The following is a 21,912-nucleotide window of genomic DNA, read 5'->3' on the forward strand; positions in this document are numbered from 1 at the left end:
AATATATGAATGTTTATTTGCAAGATAATGCTCAAAAATTGCAGGTACATATATATGCAAATTGAACACATATTTAAAAATACTGAAGAATTTTCATAGTTCCATTTTGTTGACTCTGAATACAAAGTCAATTTATAAAGTAACCATAATTCACTTTCCCTAACTTATCACATACCATCATTATTGTAAGGTAAAATGACACTTGAGTGTTTCAACCTAATTATAACTTTTTTAGGAATAAGGGTGGGTAGATGTAGAAGGAGATGTTCCTACTGGATTGACTTCCTTGACTCAATTGAGCTTTTTCACTTAACATAAAAACATGTAGTTGGTTGTATAATCCTTCCAGTGAAGTTCTTTTCTCTCTCCCTCCCCTGGGCCCTCCCTTCCTTCTTTCCAGTTGTGAAATTCTGACTAGCATGAGGATGGATACCTCAGACATCCCCTGAGAATCATGAATACAAACAACTATGATCTAGCTGAGCCTTATCTTTCATCAAAAACAAGTAAGTTTGTTTCCAGCCTATTTTGCTGATTCCAAATGCATTATAGCTCAAATAATCCTGCATGGGAAAAAAGTGCCAAATACAAATTAATTTTGAAGACTTTTATAATAAAGAACCCAATATGTTAAGCAATATGAAGCTCTTCTGATAAAAATGGTATAAATACCCTACCTTGTTGGCTCTGCCTTTTTTAGTCTACTCTTCCAAAAGCTACACATATAAAAGCAATAACTATTGTCCATCTTTCCATAACTTACACTACTCCTTACTGGTTTGAATGCATTGTTCTTTCTAGAAAGGTCACTATTTCCAGTGTTACAAATATGCTCTTTTTATTTTTATTTTTTTATTTTTTAACGTTTATTTTTGAGACAGAGAGAGACAGAGCATGAATGGAGGGAGGGTCAGAGAGAGAGGGAGACACAGAATCAGAAGCAGGCTCCAGGTTCTGAGCTGTCAGCACAGAGCCGGAGGTAGGGCTCGAACTCACGGAACGCAAGATCACGACCTGAGCCGAAGTCGGATGCTTAACCGACTGAGCCAGGCTCTCCAACAAGTATGCTCTTTTAACTTGAGGTGTCATCTGTAGTTTTAAAACTCCTCTCATTATAAAGGACATTATTTTCCCTCTCTTATTTCTATATTTTTAAGTTTATTTGTTCATTTTTGAGAGAGAGAGAGAGAGAGAGAGAGAGAGAGAGAGAGAGAGCGAGAGAGAGAGCGCGCACAAGCTGGGGAGGGGTGGAGAGAGAGGGAGACACAGAATCTGAAGCAGGATCCAGGCTCTGAGCTGTCAGCACAGAGCCCAACATGGGGCTAGAACCCAGGAACCATGAGATCCTGACCTGAGCAGAAGTTGGATGCTTAACCAACTGAGGAGCCCAGGCACCCCTTTCTTATTTCTTTTTGAAATACTCTGAACTTGATTATCACTCTTAGTGTGCACTTGAGACATGAAATCTTCAAAAAAAAATTTTGGCTTTCAAACTTTCCAGGAGGGTCTCTCAGCACACCAAGATTAGCTTTCTGAAATCCTTCCTTCATCAACCAGCAACTCCAGGAGCCTTCCTTCTTGTTGCTCAGATTTACCTGACAATTACTGGGGAAACTCTTCATAAAACAAATGCTTGAATGTAGCCTAGCATGTTGTGCCTGCCAGTGTATGATTTGGCTTTCAAAATCTACCTCTTCTCATTCTTTGCTTAACTTATTATTCATCTGTCTTAAACACTTCTAAAGATCTTCTTGTACATTTTTCTAGACTCTAGCCTCTAGAAGGCACAAGCTGTGCATAATCCTTGAGTTTGGCAGAAACCTCTGGTTCCATTCACTTCCTGTAGAGGAAGAATGAAACTATTGTTCACACAAAAATGTGTTATGGCCAGTAGCCTATTTTTTATGGCCCCCAAAAAGAAATACAATGAAACATGCTAGTGAAAGGTCCAAAATGCCTTACTCTTATTTTCAGACAACTCAAATTGGATAGCTTATTGCATATGAGTTCCATTATACTGTTTTATTGTAAAGGATGAACTCTTTTGGAAAAAATAAATGTGTTACAAATTTAAATAAACTCTGATACCCTCAGTTTTATTTTCTTAAATCTGGTATTTTTAGTGATGATTTGACATACTGTAGTGCATATACTTAATTCAATAAAAAAACAATGTTTTTCCAAAAACAGTGATAGAAATGGTTTAGAGTAAATATGTATGCAAATTTAATTTTATGTTTAATCTAAAATACTACCTGGAAAGGTAAGAACTCAGAAACACACATACATAATCATGTTTTCCTTACTATCTTCATAGAAAACTAAAAGTTTGTGACTTGTATGTATAATTAATATATACTTATAATTATATGAAATTATATGCTATTTATATTATGCAAAATTATTTTACATTATTAATATAATTACATGTTATATACAGTTATATAGATACATAAATATCTTTTTACTTGAACTTGGAGATTCATTCCCTATTTTATATAAAAATATAGTACAGACCTGAAGAACAGCTTACTTTTAAGTAATGACTCATTGCTGCCAGCAAAGTTCTACCAATTATTACATTATTCCTTTTTCCCCTCACACTTAACCTTCTGTACTCTACTTTATGATTCTGGAACTGAGACTACAAACTATATCTCTCCTTTATTGGATGACTTCCTCTTAAGTCCCATTAAAAAAAAAAAAGACACAAAAGGAAGACAGGAGGAAGGAAGCAGGAATTATTCCTTCCTATTTTGTTTGCTATTTCTGTCAGCAATAATCTTTCACCCAAGAATCAATCAACAGTGTTACATGTTCCAGTTTCTTTTGTTATTTTCCGAACTATCCTTCCTGTGCTTCTTCAAAGCTAGCAGAACCATCTGAATGTGGTTTTTGGAAATGGTTGGGTGGTTACTTGGTACTAAATGCTGGCTGTTTTCTAAAAGAACATAGGAAACTGACATTCCATGGCCTGCAGTTTCATCACAGTGAAGTAAGATATCACCTGTTGATTATGGCAAAGAACCTATAGAGAGGTTGTACTGGGCACTGCATTTGACTGTTACAGTAGTGATGATGGCTATGAGGGCTACAAGATGGTTAATGCTCATTGCACTGGAGCATTTTCCGAAAGAAATGTTAAGCTCTGAGATCAGCTCATTGTCAAAGCAACAGCTTTGAATTTCATTGGTGGCTGGAAACTAATATCATATTTCTTATAACCATAGAAAACATCTGTGAAAAATCCACATTTTATTATATGGGTTACATAATTACCAGATAATGTGATGTGAGGATATAAAACCTCTTTTGTGAATCTATCTCTCTGTGTATGTTATATACAGTTGGCTTTAGCCTCAGAAATACACAATTTTGTAACATAATATATGCACCACTGATCCCTTCTGGTGGCATTTCCAAGCCTTTCTGTTTGGTAAAAGAGCTGTCAGCAATCATAGTTATATGTTGATTTGTTGATGATGAAAAAAAAAAAAAGTGCTAGGCTGACCTATATATATCCAGAGTCCAATTTAATTTAGCAAAAATTTGGTGTCCTTCACATAAAACAAAATGTTTATCATGTTTCTATTTTTCTGTCTTGGAAAATAAGTAAACTAAGTGGGTTAACAAAGCTGAGCTGTCTGATACTCCAATCTCTGGGAAATTGAAATGTGTAACACCACAGACGTTTCATTTGGAAGACTTATTGGCTTCAGGCATTTAGAAGAATGCTTCTGAAATCATTAGCTGGTCACTAAAGCTAACCTAGCCAAAACTTCAGTGGCCACACACAACAAAGAATGCAGACTTCATATTTAGATCATGGAAGTCACTAAATAAATAACAACAATGAACTCTGGAGAAGGGAGAGAATCTGGTTTCCAAGGGTTGCCATATTGTATGAGGTAAAATGTCCAGTTTTCAACAACAAAATGAAGCAAGCAGAGAAACTAGAAAATATGGCCCACACACAAAAAAACAAAATCAGTCAATAGAAACTGTCTCTGAAGAGACCCGAACATTGGCCTTACTAGACAAATCAACTATTTTCAGTAAGTTCAGATAACTAAAGGAAATCACGTCTGAATAACTAACATTCTTTTAGTTTAGTATGGGTTTAGTTTAGTGTAAGAATGATGTCTTGGGTGCCTGGCGGCTCAGTCAGTTAAGTGGCTGACTCATGGTTTGGCTCAGGTCATGATTTCACAGTTTGTGAGATCAAGCCCCACATTGGGCTCTGTGTTGACAGCATGAAGCCTTCTTGGGATTCTTTATCTGCCTCTGTCTCTGCCCCTCTCATGTTCTGTCTCTCAAAATAAATATTTTTTTTTAAAAAAGAATGATGTATTGACTAATAGAGACTTACTAAATAGGTGAAATTTTTTTAAATGGTTCAAATAAAAATTATGGAGTTGAAAAGTCAATAGTGAAATGAAAAGTTCAATGGAGATCTCAAAGGCAGATTTGAACAGGCAAGAAAACAAAAATCGGTGAACTTGAATGTAGCTCAATTGAGATTATCTGGTTCAAGGAATAAAAAGAATAACACAATGAAGGAAAATGAAAAGATCCTCAGAGACTTCAGGATGTCATAAAACATACTAATATCTGTATAAGGGAATCCCAAGAGGAGAGGAAAGAAAGGGGCAGGAAAAATATTTGAAGTCCTAATGGCAAACTGTTCCCCAAATTGATGGAAAATATTAATACAGACAAGCAACTTCAGCAAACTCCACATGGGATAAAGCCATATAAATCCTCACCTAGATGCATCATAATCTGCCATCGTCAAAATCCATGCAGTCCAGAAGTCAATGGGATGACATATTCAACACGATGAAAGGAAAACACTCTCAACCAAGAATTCTATACCCAGTAAAACACTACCAAAATAGAAAGTGAATTAGATATTCCTGGTTATATAAGAACTGACAGAATCTGTTGCTAGTAGATGTGAAAAAAAAAAAAACAAAAAACAAAAAAACAAAAAAAAACAAGATAATCTTGTCTATATTGTCTATATTTGACTATCTGTAGTCATATCTCTTGTCAAGTAGTATCTGCTTGTCAAATATATTTCCTTATCAGGAGAGCAGTTGTTCATACTCTCTCTTTTCTAATATCTGGCTTATCTTTTGAATTTTTTGCATTGCTTTGTTATAATCACTCCTTCCCTTGAGTGCTGAGGAGAAATGATTCTCTTGTCTGTAAGCTGCCATAAAATGTTCCTCGCATTATTTTTATATATGAGTTTTCTATCTCCTCAGTCATAATGTGTGGTAGTCAGGTTAAGACCATGCATTTTATTATGAGAATCTAAAACTTTAGATTTGGAGAACCAGCAAAAGCTAATAAAGCAATCCACTTCAAGACCCATTTTGTACATTGACAACTGAGATCCCAGGAGATATTTTTCAAATCCATACAAATATCATTCTTGGGGCACCTGGGTGGCTCAATCGGTTAAGTGTCTGACTCTTGATTTTGTCTCAGGTCATGTCATTGTTTGTGAATTCAAGCCCCACATCAGGCTTTGTGCTGACAGTGCAGAGCCTGCTTGGGATCCTTACTCTCCCTTGTCTCTCTGCCCCTCCCCCACTCATGCTCTCTATGTCAAAATAAATAAATACACTTAAAAAAATATCATTCTCTTGTAATATAAGGGCTCTTTTTAACAGTGAGACTATGCACTTGGGTAGTCTAGGCATCTCAAGTCAGTAGCTTGCAGACTTTTTGTTGACCAGCATTTTATTTGTTTTTTTGACACAATATTTTAAAATCAGAAGACCTCATATAAAAACTATGTAGAAACAATTGAGAGATCCTATAAATTTTAGGCCTGTGTTCCATATACAATAGGTTGTTGCTTTGGTTTCTTCCAAGAGCTAATTGACACCTGACATATTTTATTTAAAAAAAATCCAAAAATCCAAACCTTTTCTGTATACATTCTGATTCTTGTAGACAGTTATATTTGTGAACCAAACCTTGGTATAGTATCATATACTTTGATGAACATTTTAATATATGCTATAGGAGAACTAAGAAAATACAGAACTGGAATACACATACACAAAAACATATTTAGATATACATATACATGCATACACATATACAGGTTAAGCTATCTCAGGTTTTTCCATAAATCAAATAGTTGCAGAGACACACAGTGGCTAAGAGTTCTCTGAGTTAAACAGCCTACTTCAGATCCCAGTTTCACCACTTAGCAGCTATGTAATATTGGGGAAATTACTTATTGAGATGTAGTTTCATTTATAAAGCAAACACAACTGCATTTTTTGGAAAAATTAAAGAAGAGGTATGAAAACTATTAGCAAAGTGCTTGATAAATGTTAATTATGGAGATTTACTCCAGGCTGGGGGCTGGGACCAAGGTCTCCTAACTTCTAGTGCAGAAATTTTCCTATATTCTCTCCCTGTCACACCTGCCATTTCTTAGTTGCTTTCCTCATTCCCTGTCTCTGTTGCTTCGCTAACTAAAAGCTTCATGGAGTAGGGAGATTCTGAAATGTCTTATATCCAAGAACTTAATGAGCAACTGAACATTTTCAGCATTTGTGATAACCAAATCTACCCCCAAAGATTTGTATATGGGAAATCTCATAATTGCCTTGTGTGGGCAGGGCTCACTGAATCATATTTAGTTTGATCTTGAATAGGACTAGATGGTTTTATGTCCAATTAGCCATGACTGTTAAAGAATAAAAAAAAAAAGAGGATAATCAAATTTCATGGTTTACTAGGTAAATCAATGGCTTGGAAGTGCAGATGATGGCCTTTTCAAATGTTGCTAAGAGCCTTACACAATTCATTGGCCACCTAAGTGGGTAGTTTTACCTCTGCTAAATCAATAATGTGCAAAATTTACCTGTACCCCAAATCCAAATTACTCAGCCTCATGTCTGGGGACAGCCACACTTCACATTCTCAATGTTCTTTCTTGTTTCTCCAGTTTCTAGTATTTAACCCTGAATATTGCAACATACCATTGATGATTGTATGACCAAATATTGCATAAGAAAACCCATGCAGTGAGCAGAGATATTTTTTTCTTTAGAAAGGAATTCCTAATGCCTCTGGGGCCTCATGAATAAAAGTGTATGGAATAAGCATGGCAATATTTTAGTTTGTACTTTGGCTCACCTGCCTCACAATTACATGATGTAACCATTGAAACTAAAAACAAAAATAGCACCACACCAAGCAAAAATATATAAAAGATGAAAAAAGAGAAATGGAGCTGGAGACTGCAAATATAAGAAATATTTCAAACTCGTAGTGAACAACTTCAGAATCTCTATAGGGAAGAGCCCAGAAATCTGCCACCATAATGTAAAACTTTTGAGAACTTTTTGAGAGTTGAGGAAACACACAGAGGAAGCATACTATTGGAATCATTTCAGCAATAGATCTTACCATGTAGGAGGTATCATAGGGACTTCAAAGTTATGGAACCAACCATTAGGAGTGTGTACATTATTAAGCTCTTTATATGTAATAACAGCAGATACTAATGATTAAGTATTAAAATGAGTAATGCAAATGATAAATGCCATACTAATTCAGTGATAAAGATCTAATACTAAATCAGAATAATCTGTAAAAGGAGGTAACATGATTTGAAACAGGTCTTAAAGTTTCACAAGTTATTAAAGGATGAACAGAAGATAGGATTTTCCATGTAAATATGGAGAATATGTATAAATGGAGAGAGATGGTAATAATACATTGTGGGTGATGAGAAAGATATGAATTATGAATAAATGGGAATAAAGAATTTTTGAGTGTCCTGTTTCCAAAAGTATTCCTGGTAGAAATACCTTCTCAGTGGAAATCTCTGGATCCAGTTTACAGTGTACCCAGTGTGAAATTGACAGATATTTGACCCACAAAAATCTCCTCCTTTTACTGAAACAGTCCTACTTGGGGTCTAACATGATAGAAAACAGAATGAAGCCCTTGAAACAGCAACCAAAACCTTCACCTAAGTGCAGGCCAAAGTGATAAAACCAGAACAAAGATAAAAACAGAGATTAAGGAACCTCTGTATATCTCTAGCTGGAAATCAGAAGAGCCCCTCTGTGAAAATGTACATGTGAAGGAATATCAACCCATAAGACTTAGCATAGTAAATTATTATTGAAATAGTAACTAAAAACCTCCATAATTTTAGTAGTCCAAAATTCAGAATACTATTCTTTCTCAGAATTTTTGGTTACTTATAATAATTCTCTTGCTATATCCTAGATAGGTGGGAAAATTAATACATGCTTCTCCTCTTCCTCTATTTTATAAAATCAGAGAAATTTTTGCTCTTTCTCTTTCCATCTACAGATTCAGTCAGTACCACTCATTCACAAGGTTCTGGAATTGTTGTCAGTGGTGAGATGGCAGTTGAGTGATGTGTTAACATGCAAATATTTATCTGCTGAAGAAATTGCTTGGATTCTTAGTGGCAAATGGAGGCATTTGTTATTGGGAGAGGCTCTGGTAGCTATATCCTGCCTACTTCCTATAACAAGGCTTCATTTCTCTTGGCATTAAAAAGGTACTGTCAGTTTTTATCCCAAATGCTTATCTAATGGCCAGAGGAAGGCTACACATTGGGATAAGAGGCAAAGTCCAATACATAAGAAGGCTGAATTGCGAAGACTCCAGAGAGAAGCAGGAGACAGGGAGATTAGAGAACCAGTAAAGCAAAGATCATAGTGGTAACTGAGATGGGGTGGCCCTCAAATGTTTTGAAGAGGAGAAATTCCTTGAATGCTCTCTGACCTTCAGGATCTACCGCCGCCCCCCACGACCATCCTCAATCCACACAGTTTCCTCATGTGCATGTTGTGGTTGGGGTTTTCTTCATCCATACATTTTGTTTGTTTTTTCACCTTTTAGGACAATATAGTTTCTTATTCAGTGAAGGGACCTACAACGTTTCTAGGGTTATGGAGTATGGGAAGGAATATGTAGTTTTGTTTATTTCAAAACTGATTCAAGATTGAATTAGAACTCCCAGATGAGTTTCTCAGAGGTGTATCTCCCTCAAATGATTTCACTTTGTTAGGATATAATTTCACTCTCCAATTAGCATTTACCCCCCTGTATTGAATGTCTCATAAAGTGTTCAGTTAATGTTACCTCAGTCTTTCCACCTATTATTAAAGGACTTCCCCCTCTTTTTATTATGAACCAATGTTCTGACTAATCAGATTCTTCAGAATGATTTTACTAAAGGTCATATTTTCTGAGGGAGATACACGTGATACATTTAGGGTTCTTGCCAACCTGTTATTATTGTATTCCATTGACTAATTGCCCAGGACTCATTGCCAGCCTCTTCAAACACATACTCAATAATGCTCTCTGTATCCCTGAAACTGTTCTCAGAGTTTCTATGTACTTAAAATTACCCACGACTGTATCACTTCTGCTGGAGGACAAATGTACTGATACATGTTCTTCCTCTTTTTACTGAGAACTTACTTTTTGCCTAGAACCGGGTTGTGTGTTATGGAGGATATAATGATTAACCACATAAGAATACTGCCCTCAACAGATACGCAGTCTTGTGGGAAAGAAGGGAACTGATATTTTTGAATCCTTGACTACTTAGCATGCAAAGTTATTGATACATATTATTTAAAAATTCACCATGATCAAAAATCTCAACATAACTCAGACGACAGAAGAAGGTTCAGAGAAGTGCCATGATTTTTCAATATCATAGACTTATCATTCATAGAGTTGACTGTTACTTAGATCTGCCTGACTCCTATCTCCATGTTCTTTCAACTATATTATATGTTTTCAAGTAAATAAGATACCAGGCAATAAAGTCATTACTTATATGGGATAGAAAAAGATCAGAAGAGAAATCATCTAAATATTTCCCTGTTCATATTTGTATACCCAATGCCTGGCGTGGTACCTGGCCTAAAGCTGGGAATTGATAGATACCTATTTAGTGAATGTTCCTCTTTAATGTGATGAAAGGAGAAAGGAGGGTTTACAAACGCTTCTGAAAGAAGTAGAATTTGAGCTTGGTTTTAAAGAATGGACAGACTCAAATCAGGAACTGAAAGAATAGATGAGATTTCGTGGAATGTGGACTAAAATGAAAAAAGGCATTGAGATGTGAAATTGTAAATTGAGTTTGAAGAACGGTGAATAATCAAGTCCAAGTGAATGGAAGGTGTTATAAGTGGGAGAGTAAGTAAAATCCTTGCGTTAAAGGGACTCAAAATTGATAGTGCAGTAGTAGACATTTGCCTATTTATGCATAAATCAGAAAATAAATATTCTGTGGCCAAAAGATATTACTCAAAATGAAGTAACTCCATGAAATCCCTGTACAACAACCTTGGCAATTTCTTCGTGGAAGTAGAGATGTTGTTTGAATTTGTCTATTGTAATATTCCTCTGAAGACTTGTACTTTTTATTCAAAAACAAAAGGGGATTTTATATTGTGTTTGTCATATAATATATGAATATGTGAGCAATTCGTTCATATATTCCTGTGTGCCTTACCATAATAACAGTTTCCCAGAATACTAATAAATCATATTATCCAGCAAGGTAGGTCACATTTATCCTGTAGCATAATGTATCCTGTGGCAAAATGCTGTAGAGTACAGGTGTATCATTTTGAGTACAACCTTACTAAGTGTTCAATTATTTCTATATCATACCCATAGGGGCAAAAGGGTAATATAAATAAGAAAACAACATAAGACATTTATTATAATTGTAGAGAAAAATTCATATCAGAAATGTAAAGAGCTATTTGAAATAATTCTGTGGATTCGCAAAATCAGGACTGAAAATAGCAGGCTGGAAAACCTTTTGAGTGGTATTTCCTCTCCAGGAGATTCAGTTTTAAGGATCAAACTCAGGGCAGCATCACCAAGCTACAAAGCAAAAATATCAGTTGGCCACTGGGACAGAAAGGAACACGATCTGACAGGATGGCCCCTTTCCTGGGTATTTATTCTCTCCTACACACTTGAATTTCCCTTAGATTCCTCTCTATATTAGTTGACATTGCTGTTGTAACAAATTAACACAAAGTTAGTGCTTTAAATAATGTATATGTATAATCTTACAGTTCTGGAGTTAAGGAAGTCTTATGAGTCTTATAAGGTAAAATGAAACTGTCAGCAGAGATATGTTCTCTCTGAAAGTTCTAGGGAGCCTTATACTTTGTATAAGATTGTAAAGGCTGCCCACATTCCTGGACTCTTGCCCTCATCATCAGACATTCCATTGTCACAGCTCCTTTTCAGACCCTCCTGCTTCCTTCTTTAAAAGGCCCTTGTGATTACATTGGATCAACCTGGATAATCCAAGCTAACCTCCCATTTCAAAATCCTTAATTTAACCACATTTTCAAAGTTCCTTTTGCCCTGTAAGGTCACACATTCAAAAATTCTGGGGATGAGCACACGCACATTGTTGGCAGCGTCATGAGGGGGATCATTCTGCCTATGACACTTTCCATGTCCCTGGCAGAAATAAAATGCCCAGAGAGACTCTGTGAAAGTCTTATTACCTTCAATCCTGCTTTTCCTTCCTTTTTGAAGTATAGGTTGGCTTTACTACCTAAATAAGCCTTTGATCCATTCTTTAGAAACCATTCATGGAGGCTGCTCACCTAAGGGCAAAATCGGAGGTTCAATCATGAAACCAAAATGCCTACTATGGAAAGGATGAAGTCCAAATCATATTAATTTAGTAGCTGAAAATCACTAGGCTATCTGGCTCTTGCATGGTATGAAAGCACATTTATTAACCACCTACTTTGTGATCAGCACTGCTGAAAGTTCAACGGAAAAGACACTGCCCTCCATGAACACGCATTCTTATAAAGTGAAAAAGACAAAATGGTACACTGTGTCTGTGGCAAAAACAAAACAAAAACAAAACAGGAAAAGGAAAAGTATGATTTGTGTGAGTATAGAATAGGGAACAAACACTGCATTTCATTATTTTATAAAATACTGATAGTCCCTCTCTTTCTCTTTCTCTCTCCACATACGTAAAAATATATATTTGGTTTTTTGTAATATTTATAAGTATTTACTTATTTTTATTTATGTAAATATACATTTCCCTCATCTAGACAAGGCCAGTATTTTATCTCCAGTCTTTGTTGTTGAGGCAGAGAAGCTAAATAATCCCAGGTTATAAAATTAAAGATGATGAAGCAGGATTAAAAACTGATCATATTATTAATTTATCATTCCATCTTCTATCAAAAAAGAGAAAATATAAAAATAAGAAAAAAAAGAATACCATAAACAGAAATATGTTAATTCTTAAATCTTGTAAAATATAGCAGTGAGCAAATTATGCTGGCCCACATCCAATTACAAATTCAAATCTGGCCGAGTTTAATATTTGAATTATGAATCAGACAACCCTATTAATGCAGATACAATTCAAACTTTAAAATTAAATGTTAATGTCCCTTAAACAGCCCTCTTCCTTTCTTTTCTCTACATTATCTCACATTTCAGCCAGAAGGAGCAATGAAATACTCCCCAGACATATCAGCATTTGTCTACACTGAGTGATGTGACTCAGACTTGGGTGCCACCACATGAGTTCAGCTCTGAGCATTTCCCTAGTGCCAGAGAGAAGGGAGACCCCTTGGGCAGCTTTTTCATATTTTCATGGTCTTTCCTTTGTTTGATCATCTGATCCTTTAAAATAAATAAGATAACTTAGAGAAACTAGGTACCTAATGTACTGTATACACAACTGAGTTACATATAGTGAAGAGAAACATGCTGCTATCTGGGCATAAGGGAAGATAAATATAGCTCTAAAACATGCATCCACATTCTTTGTAACTTGACCTCTTTTTTTTTTTTTTTTCATTTCTACTGAAATTTCCTATCATTGCAAATGATCATGACCTTGCCTACTACCCTTTACTGTTTTCTTGTCAAGAGCTAATCTAATCTTTAAATACATTGGTGAAAAATATTTTATGCTATAATAGTCCACTGATGTTTAGAGTTTCAGAGTTTTTAATATTTTCTAGAGACCATGAAAGTGTACATCTAGGAAAAATCACAGCTATGCTCTAAGACTGTTGTGGAGATTAAGTAGGACAGAGTACATAGAGTTCCCAGCCAAGGTTGAATAGAGGTAGTCATGAGACTGCTATGAAGTAGCAAGTTAAGAAGTTCATGAGCAAGCCTACAGAATGACCTTACCTTCCTGACTTCCTGTCACAATTAATTTTAGTTCTCCAGCATGCTGAAGACCCAATAGCACAAGGGTTAAGACTTGTGAAGTTGGACTGCCTGCACTTGAATCACAGCTCAACTATTTACTATACTTTCTAACTTTTCTAAACCTCAGTTTCCTTATACATTAACTGGGTTATAATAATTACCCCTATACATCAGACTGCTGTGAAGATTTTTTTTAAAAAGAAAGAGAACATGTGTAAAGTATTTCAGAATAGTGATTGGTACATAAAAAGTGCTTAGGAAATTTTTAAAGTTTACTTATTTTGAGAGAGGGAGAGAGAAAGAGAAAAAGTGAGAAGCGGAGAGAAAGAGAGAGAGAGAGAGAGAGAGAGAACATGTGCAAGCCGGGGAAGGGCAGAGAGAGAGGGGGAGAGAGAATCCCAAGCAGGCTCCATGCTGTTAGCATGAAGACCAATGTGGATTTTCATCTCTCAGTTCATGAGGTCATGACCTGAGTTGAAATAAAAAATCAGATGCTTAACCAACTGAACCACCCAGGCACCATAGTGCTTAGGAAATTTTGAGTGATGTTTACAGCTGGTGATTTGCCAAGGTGTCTGATTTACATATCTCCCCAGAATGCCAAGGGATGACTATTCACGTGGTGAATGCCAGCATGGTGACAACAGGCTCCAGATTTTATAACTTCTAGTCTCCACAATTGGTTTTAAACTACTGTCTGTCCTGTAGTATCTTCAAAATGTGCAGAAACTAAACATAAACAGCACAAATGCTGTTATGCTTCTTCCTAATTCACAACAACCAAGACCAATAAATCCCAACACTACTTCTGAGTTCTGGAAAGTGCTTAGGATCCTTCTCAGTGTAGATCTGGACCACCACTATATTAGTTCACTGTTGCAGCTATAACAAACTGGCACAAAATTTTGGGCTTTAAATGACATAAATCTATTCTCTTACTGTTCTGGAAAAGAGAAACTCAATTTAATGGGGCTAATACCAAAGTAGTAGATGGCTATCCCCCTATATAATGATACTGGTGATTATATTTAGTACTTATTCAAATAATCCTAGATAATCTCTTCAATTCAAAATCCTTAACTTATTCCCATCTGCAAAATCTCTTTTTCCATATAACGTAACATTGGAACAGGTTCCAGAAAGTAGAATCTGTGGAATATGTAGAATCTGTAGAATTTTATGGGATTTTATTTAGTCTACCATAACCATGATTAATTGATAAGAGGCAGTGTATGAGATTCAGAAGTAATGAACTTGATGGAATCAAGATGACAAATTTGAGTAGGAAGAGAACAAAGAATGACTGATGTTTCCTGTAGCATCTGCTCCTGTTGTGAACACTCATCTTCATTATCCCAGCAAGATGATTTGTAAGAACATAAAGTTAGCTCATTTTCAAAATTTGTCAATGTAAAAGCTCAGATAATAAAATATTTAGATTCATACAGGTGCTGAAGTAAAATTGACAGAATTTATCTTTACAACTGAGTGTTGGAGGAAAGAATGCAGAGAATGGGTTAGCATTTTCCTTTAATATGTGGAGGAATGCCGCTCTATTTCTTCAACCACTTATGGGGAGATTAATAAAACCTCAATGAGATAATTATAGAACAAAAAAGAACTAACCACATTAGATTTTGGGTAACTTGTTTTGAGGGTATAACCTTGAGGTAAGACCCTTGATTTGAACACAAGGGAAAGAGAAAATACTGTCTTATTTTTCTCCAAATTAAAATTTAATTATTTTCAGGTGTGAAACTAAACTGTGGTACAAGTAATGGAAGGGTCTATGTTACTCATGGAGAAAAGAGTTCTGGGTGACTTCTTGATGACCCTCTTCAGTTTAGTATTCACAACTTCCAACTTCCAGCATTTCAACATGAAGACATTTAATTTGAACCAAGATTATGAGGTGGGAAACTTGACAGATACTCACTAATTGTTATTTGGATAAGTAGAAAGTGGGGGCTTGTTATAGCTTACATTCCTATAGCCAGTTTCTCTTTACAGTATCTGCCCATTTCAGAATGGTCCCCTGATTTAAAGGATTGAAGATATGGAAGTCATTGTTTTGATTCTGAACCTATGACATTTAAGTGGATCACGTGTAGGCACTGACTTTAAGTTTAGACGGTTGCCTTATCTCATATAGGAATTTGGAAATCTCTAAGAGGTTTTGATAGAACATATCTTTGTACATATCTGGACATGTCTAGATTGGCAAAATTTACATTTAAGAATTGAAGGTACAGTAAGAATTAGTCCAAAAAGAATGGAAGAGAAGGATGGGGTGCATGGATGAGGACAAAAAGAGGTTATATTCAAAGACACCAGAAAAAAAAAAAAACATTTTCCACCAGGATCTATTTTCTTTCTAATGCTTGGCTGTATTCTTCATGAGTAACACTGACCATGAAGAAGCTGGACAGAAGGAACCACAGCTTGTTAAGGCCATTATTTGACTGTTTCATCTTTTTTTTTTTCTTTTTCTCTTTTTCACTCTTTCTTTCTTTTTTCTTTCCTTCCTTCTTTCCTTCCTTCCTTCCTTCCTCCCTCCCTCCCTCCCTCCCTCCCTCCCTCCCTCCCTTCCTTCCTTCCTTCCTTCCTTCCTTCCTTCCTTCCTTCTTTTTTGAACCACACCTTGCCTTTTTTTCAACACTGCTATGTTGGTAATTCTTCAAATGGTATCCAAAAGTTATTAGGATACTCTACTCTTCACTAGCTCTATGTTTTAGATATGAACCTAGCTTCCTAATGAGAGTTATTTCTTTAACTAAAAGGCAGGTTTATATAACTTGTATTCAGGTTAGTACATGAGATTAGCTTTTTCTACTGGACTAACTTGCTGTTACCCCAGTATTTCCATAGGCAATGGGAAACGTACAATTAACACATACTTTTACCATAACTGTCTTGAACTTTTCCACCTCTTCATTATCCCTATTCTTTAAAGAGCATCTATCACACAAATGGCTGTCAAAAGAAAGTTGGAGTAGCAATACTTAGATCAAATAAACTAGGCTTTTTCATTCTTGTATTGTTTTTATCCTGCTTTGGTATTAGGGTAGTACTGGCCTCACGGAATGATATGAATGTATTCCTGTTATTCAATTGTTTGTAAGATTTTGATAAAGATTGTCATTCTTTTTTTTTAATGTTTGGTAAAATTCACCAATGAAACATGTGGTCTTGGGCTTTTCTGTGTTGGGAGATTTTTGATTCCTAATTCATCTTTCATTCTTGTTATTGTTCTAAGAAGGTTTCCTATTTCTTGGATTCAAGATCCTTAATTCAATTATGGTCACGTGTGCATTTTTTATGAATTATCTGCTGTTTATAAGTTATATGATTTGTTAGTGTATAATTGTTTATAGTAATCTGTTTTCACACTGTGTATTTCTGTAGTTATCTCGTATCATTTTCTCTTCTATTTCTCATCTTGCTTTTTGAGTCTTCTTTTTTCCCCTTTAGTTAATGAGTTAAAGCGTTGCCAATTTTGTTTATTTTATTTTAATTTTTTTTGGAGCAACTGGTCATTACTTTCAATATGATGTTATTGTTTATTCTGGTATCTATTTTATTTGTTTCTGATTTTTCTTTGTTATTTCCTTCCTTTACTAAATTTCAGCTAAGTTTCTTCTTTCTCTAATTCTTTGAAGAGTAATGTTGTTTATTTGAACTTTGTTTTTCTTAGTACAAGCACTTATACTATAAATTTCACTCTAATATCTGCTTTTACTGCATCCCATAGGTATTGGAATATTGTATTTTGTTTTGTTTTGAGACACATTTTGACCTGCTGCTTAATTTCTTATTTGGCCCATTGCTTGTACAGTAGTGTGTTGTTTAATATTTACATATTTAAGATTTACATTGTGGATTTTCAAGCTTTGTTTTATTGTTGACCTTTAGTTTTGTACCATTGTGGTTAGAAAATATACTTGATATGATTTCAGTCTTATTAAATTTGTAATAGTTGTTATATCTCTTTTTATGATTCAACAAGGGAATTCTTCTGTGTGTACTTGAAGAAAATATGTATTCTCTTTTTATTGGATGGAATGTTTTATATATATCTTTTAGAACCATGTATTCTGAAGTGTGCTTCAGGTAAAAAATGTTCTTGCTGAAAACAATAATAATAACTTTAACTGGAGGTATTAATTTAAAATAAAGCATTTCAGAGGGGAGGTGAGGGGATAGGTGAAATTGGTGAAGGGGAATTAAGAATTCACTTATTAGGGTGCATGGGTGGCTCAGTCAGTTAAATGTCTGGCTCTTGATTTTGCCTCAGGTCATGATCTCACAGTTCATGGGATCAAATGCCGCATAGGGCTTTGCACTGACAGCAGAGCCTACTTGGGATTCTCTCTCTCTCTCCCTCTCTGCCCCTCTCTCTCTCTCTCTCTCTCTCAAAGTAAATAAATAAAATTAAATAAAATAGAGTTCATTTATCATGATAAGCACTGAGTAATGATGTATAGAATTGTTGAATCACTATATTGTACACATGAAAGTAATATAACACTGTATGTTAACTATACTGAAATTAAAATTAAAAATACTTACTAAAAACAAATAAGGAGCATCCTGGCTAACTCTTACATAAACTATAAGATAAATATTAATATTTACATTTTACAAATGGATGGATGGAAACCCAGATTAGTACATGAGTTTAATGCTAAGTAGTGCTAAGTAGCCAGTAAGTAACATGCTTGGAATATTAATTTAGGACAGCCAAGGGTCACAAAGCTATTTATAGGGCACCATTCTTTTTCTCTCTCTTCCTCATAGACAAGCAATCATTCTCAGATCTTTTGCTTATCCCTGACGATAGGCACTGAATGTGGATTTATCTTCTGTGCTAAGACTGTTTATGTTTTATTTGAGCAGTTCCTTCAAGTCATTGTGAAATATTCCCAGCCACACCCCAGAAATTAATGGACATGTGAATCCTATTTTGGAAAAAATACATATACCTTAAAGGTAAAGACTTCTCTTGGGTGTGTGTGTATATGTATGTATATATACACACCTACACACACACACATAGTGTGGGTGATATAAGACATAGCTCTGTTTTTATTTCTAAAGCTGTTTACTAATGATATAATCTTCTCAACTTGCTAAAATTAATTTTCTCCAGGTTTACTAGTCTCAAGTAGCTTCCAGAACACAGGCAGTGTTAACACATATCTGGACACTGAAGTTGAAAACTGAATGACCTATAGTACCTAAACATAAGATCTTAAACAGGAACAAGGTGTGAGTTGTTGAAATGTAGAAAAATCCTCACATTTTTCATTGAAGAATTTCTTATTATTACTCTTTGAACAAAAATAACATTTAGCACTGGTTGAGAATTTAACAAAAACCATACTGAAAAAATGACATGCAGTATTTAGCTTAATCCTCATTATAATTCTTGGTAGACTATAATTGTTCCCATTTGTCATGTTTTAGAATGAATAGTAAGATTAAGAGATTGCCAAAAGTCACTGACTTTATAATGGTTGGACATCACTCTCAAGTTTATCTGAGTGATGCATTTAACCACTGTATTATACTAATTTAAAACTAATTTAAAACTAGTAAAAAATAAATTTCCCAACTGCTCCAACTCTACCCTGTCTCTTGCCATTCAAGTAATAACTAAAGCATAGCCAACTTGTTCACTTAGCTTAGCCTTGTTCTGGTCTTAAGAATAGATGACTAGAAGCAATGATAAAATAAACAGTAAAAATGAAGAAGCAGAAAGAGAGAAAAAAAAAAAAAAAGGTTTTAGGTCCAAACAGGACAAAATGATAATAGAGATACATGCAATCAGACCACAGGTTTTTAGTCATATATCCTACTTTGAGGAAGATTATGGTAGGTAACTTTATAGTAACATTTCTCTCCCAACTACTACATTCTCCTATCCCAGTCCATGAGTGTCCATTTGTTGGCACTTCTTTTTCTTTCTTATCCTTTAAGCCAGTCAATGTTTGTTTCAACCTATCATTGACAAACATGATCTTAGTTGCCTTCTTCTTACTCAGGTGATTCCTCCTTATCCTCCCTTGGTTCTTCCCATTTTTTTATGTTCCATTTTCTCATTTCTTTCTGTCCTATTTTTCTGTATCCTTTCCTCCCTTCCTCTCATCCCATGCAGTTAAGTCAAGAGAATACAATAGGTTTGAAAAAATGGACCTATTTCTTTTTATGCCTTCCTCTCAAAAACACACCTGATATCCTAGTTTCTGTGATAAGAAAGCATTTGTGAGAATGATATAGATCCTTTAATCTCAATTGAGAATCACTTCTGACAAGATCTTGAGAGATTGGAGCGTCAATAACTACCCTCTTTTACCCATTCTACACCTTCTGACTCACCATGTCAAGGAATTCCCTTGCAGCCTAATCTAAGCCAAGGTTCCTGGTGAGCTCATTGACTGTTGTTCACCAGAACAGAAAATATTGAGCGCTGGTCACCACCTTCTCTTGCAAAAAAGCCCTAGACATGCAGTCATTTTTTCATTTCTACTCCATTCTAGGTTCTTGAATTGATCTGAATATGCCTATGTCTGTTACCTTTGCTGGAGTTCCATTCTGACAATTGCTTAATAATTGTGAGGGCGCTCTTCAATCTTTCTCTACAGTTTCACGGATACTTGAGGATAGAGTTTCCCACAGGAATGGATACCATCTTCATTCATCCAATCCCAATCCGTACCTCCCCCACATGATTTCTAGAAAGATTGATGAAAAAAAAATATCCTGACTGAGCACTCTGGTCCCAGTCTCAATTTAGTAACAATAAAGATCGATTGCTAGGAACCCTACTTATGGGTTTATGAAATTAAAAACCCTTATTTTATTACTGCCTACACAAAACTGGAGATCCCTTGAGAATGATAACGGATCACTCTCATTATTAACTTGATTTCACCTCCTTTCTACCCATTATATTACCTTTGTTAAATATTGCATGACCATAAGAAACTAGAGATAAAGAGGAAAGGCTTAATTTTAAGATATGAAAACAAGCAAGTCATTGTTTCTAGTTTGAGTGTGAAATGAGAACTGGAGAATGTGTTATTAAATAAATATATATTTTAAGAGTCATTATATTTCTTTAAGAAAATAATTGACTAGGTTATCTAATCACTGACTGGGTTATATGTCAACTAAGGGTAAAAGCATTTTCTCTTTGAGATGAACAAATGAGGATGTAGGGAAAGCAAGGCAGAGACTGAGAAGTTGACTAATTGGCTAACTAAGGACAGAGGATGAGAAGGAGGGAGAAAGAGCATGCAAGCAAGCGTTGCTGTCTTGAAAGCAGCAATATGTGAAATGATGTCTATAAAAGAAATTATGAAGCGGCCATTGCAAGTTAAATAATGATGTTTAGTTATTGAAAGACTGCATTTCTATGCATCTTTTCCCAGCTCCCACTACACTTTTATATCCTAAAGAAAACAAAGGGGAAAACATTCACTTTGCAGTTTTCATTATAGGTATTAGTCTTTGCTTGCTTTAACTTTTGTCCAGAGATCTCAAATTCCTTTCCTTAGAACTTTGCAAGGTCCCATTTATAGAGGTAAAAACCCAGACTCTCTGTTTTATTAATTATGCAATTAAAGCCAAAGGAGTTGTTTCTCTGCAGATGAGAAGAACATAAAGGACACACTTATCAGTTATCTACCAAATGTCTCTGCAGATGGGTACCTAGCCCTCACTTCAACCACATTATGACCATTCTTCCATTCTTTAAGACTATATTCTTGGGGTGCCTGGGTGGCTCAGTCGGTTAAGCGTCTGACTTCAGTTCAGGTCATGATCTCGCGGTCCGTGATTTCCAGCCCCGCGTCGGGCTCTGTGCTGACAGCTCAGAGCCTGGAGCCCGTTGCAGATTCTGTGTCTCCCTCTCTCTTTGACCCTCCCCCATTCATGCTTTGTCTCTCTCTGTCTCAAAAATAAATAAACGTTAAAAAAAAATTTTAAAAAGACTATATTCTTCAAGACAATGTCTGTCTACATGTGGTAAAAAAACTAAAAATAGCTTACACTAAAAAAAAAAGTAAAAAAACATGAAAAAATTGGAAGCACTCAATCAGTATGCAATACATAATTGTATGTGTGCGCACATGTGTACACACATACGTGTATGTGTGTGCATCATAACTCGGGATGACACTTTTCTTCTGGAGAAAACCTACATCTAAGTATTTTATTTATTATCACTACCATGAGGCTTATAAAGCCAAAGCTGAAATATAGGTAGTTCTCCATGTGTATATCTGATGGTCTGGTTGATTTTGACGTTGAAGTTCTACTTTTTGCTATTTCTATATTTGCTATTCAATATTGTGCATGGTCATTACAAACTATTATAGATGCACCTTTTCAGGGTTTTTCAAAGAAAAAATAGTTTTATCTACTTTTTTTAGTTATTTGTTTTCAAATTATGAACATCAGCTTATTTGTTTATATTGTGTTTATGCTTTTTATGTGTAGATTACCAAGGCTAAATATTTTAGTAGTCTTATGAGTCAATAAAATGTTCAGAATACTGGAAGTTTCATGATTAAGTAGCACAGAAAAGGAGGAATGAGTTAATGGTTTCTTAATAAGAAAAGTTTAAAACACTTGAGCATCTATGGG

The sequence above is a fragment of the Herpailurus yagouaroundi genome, unplaced genomic scaffold (genome assembly GCF_014898765.1).
Source record: "Herpailurus yagouaroundi ecotype Mexico unplaced genomic scaffold, PumYag 163, whole genome shotgun sequence".
NCBI lineage: Eukaryota > Metazoa > Chordata > Mammalia > Carnivora > Felidae > Herpailurus > Herpailurus yagouaroundi.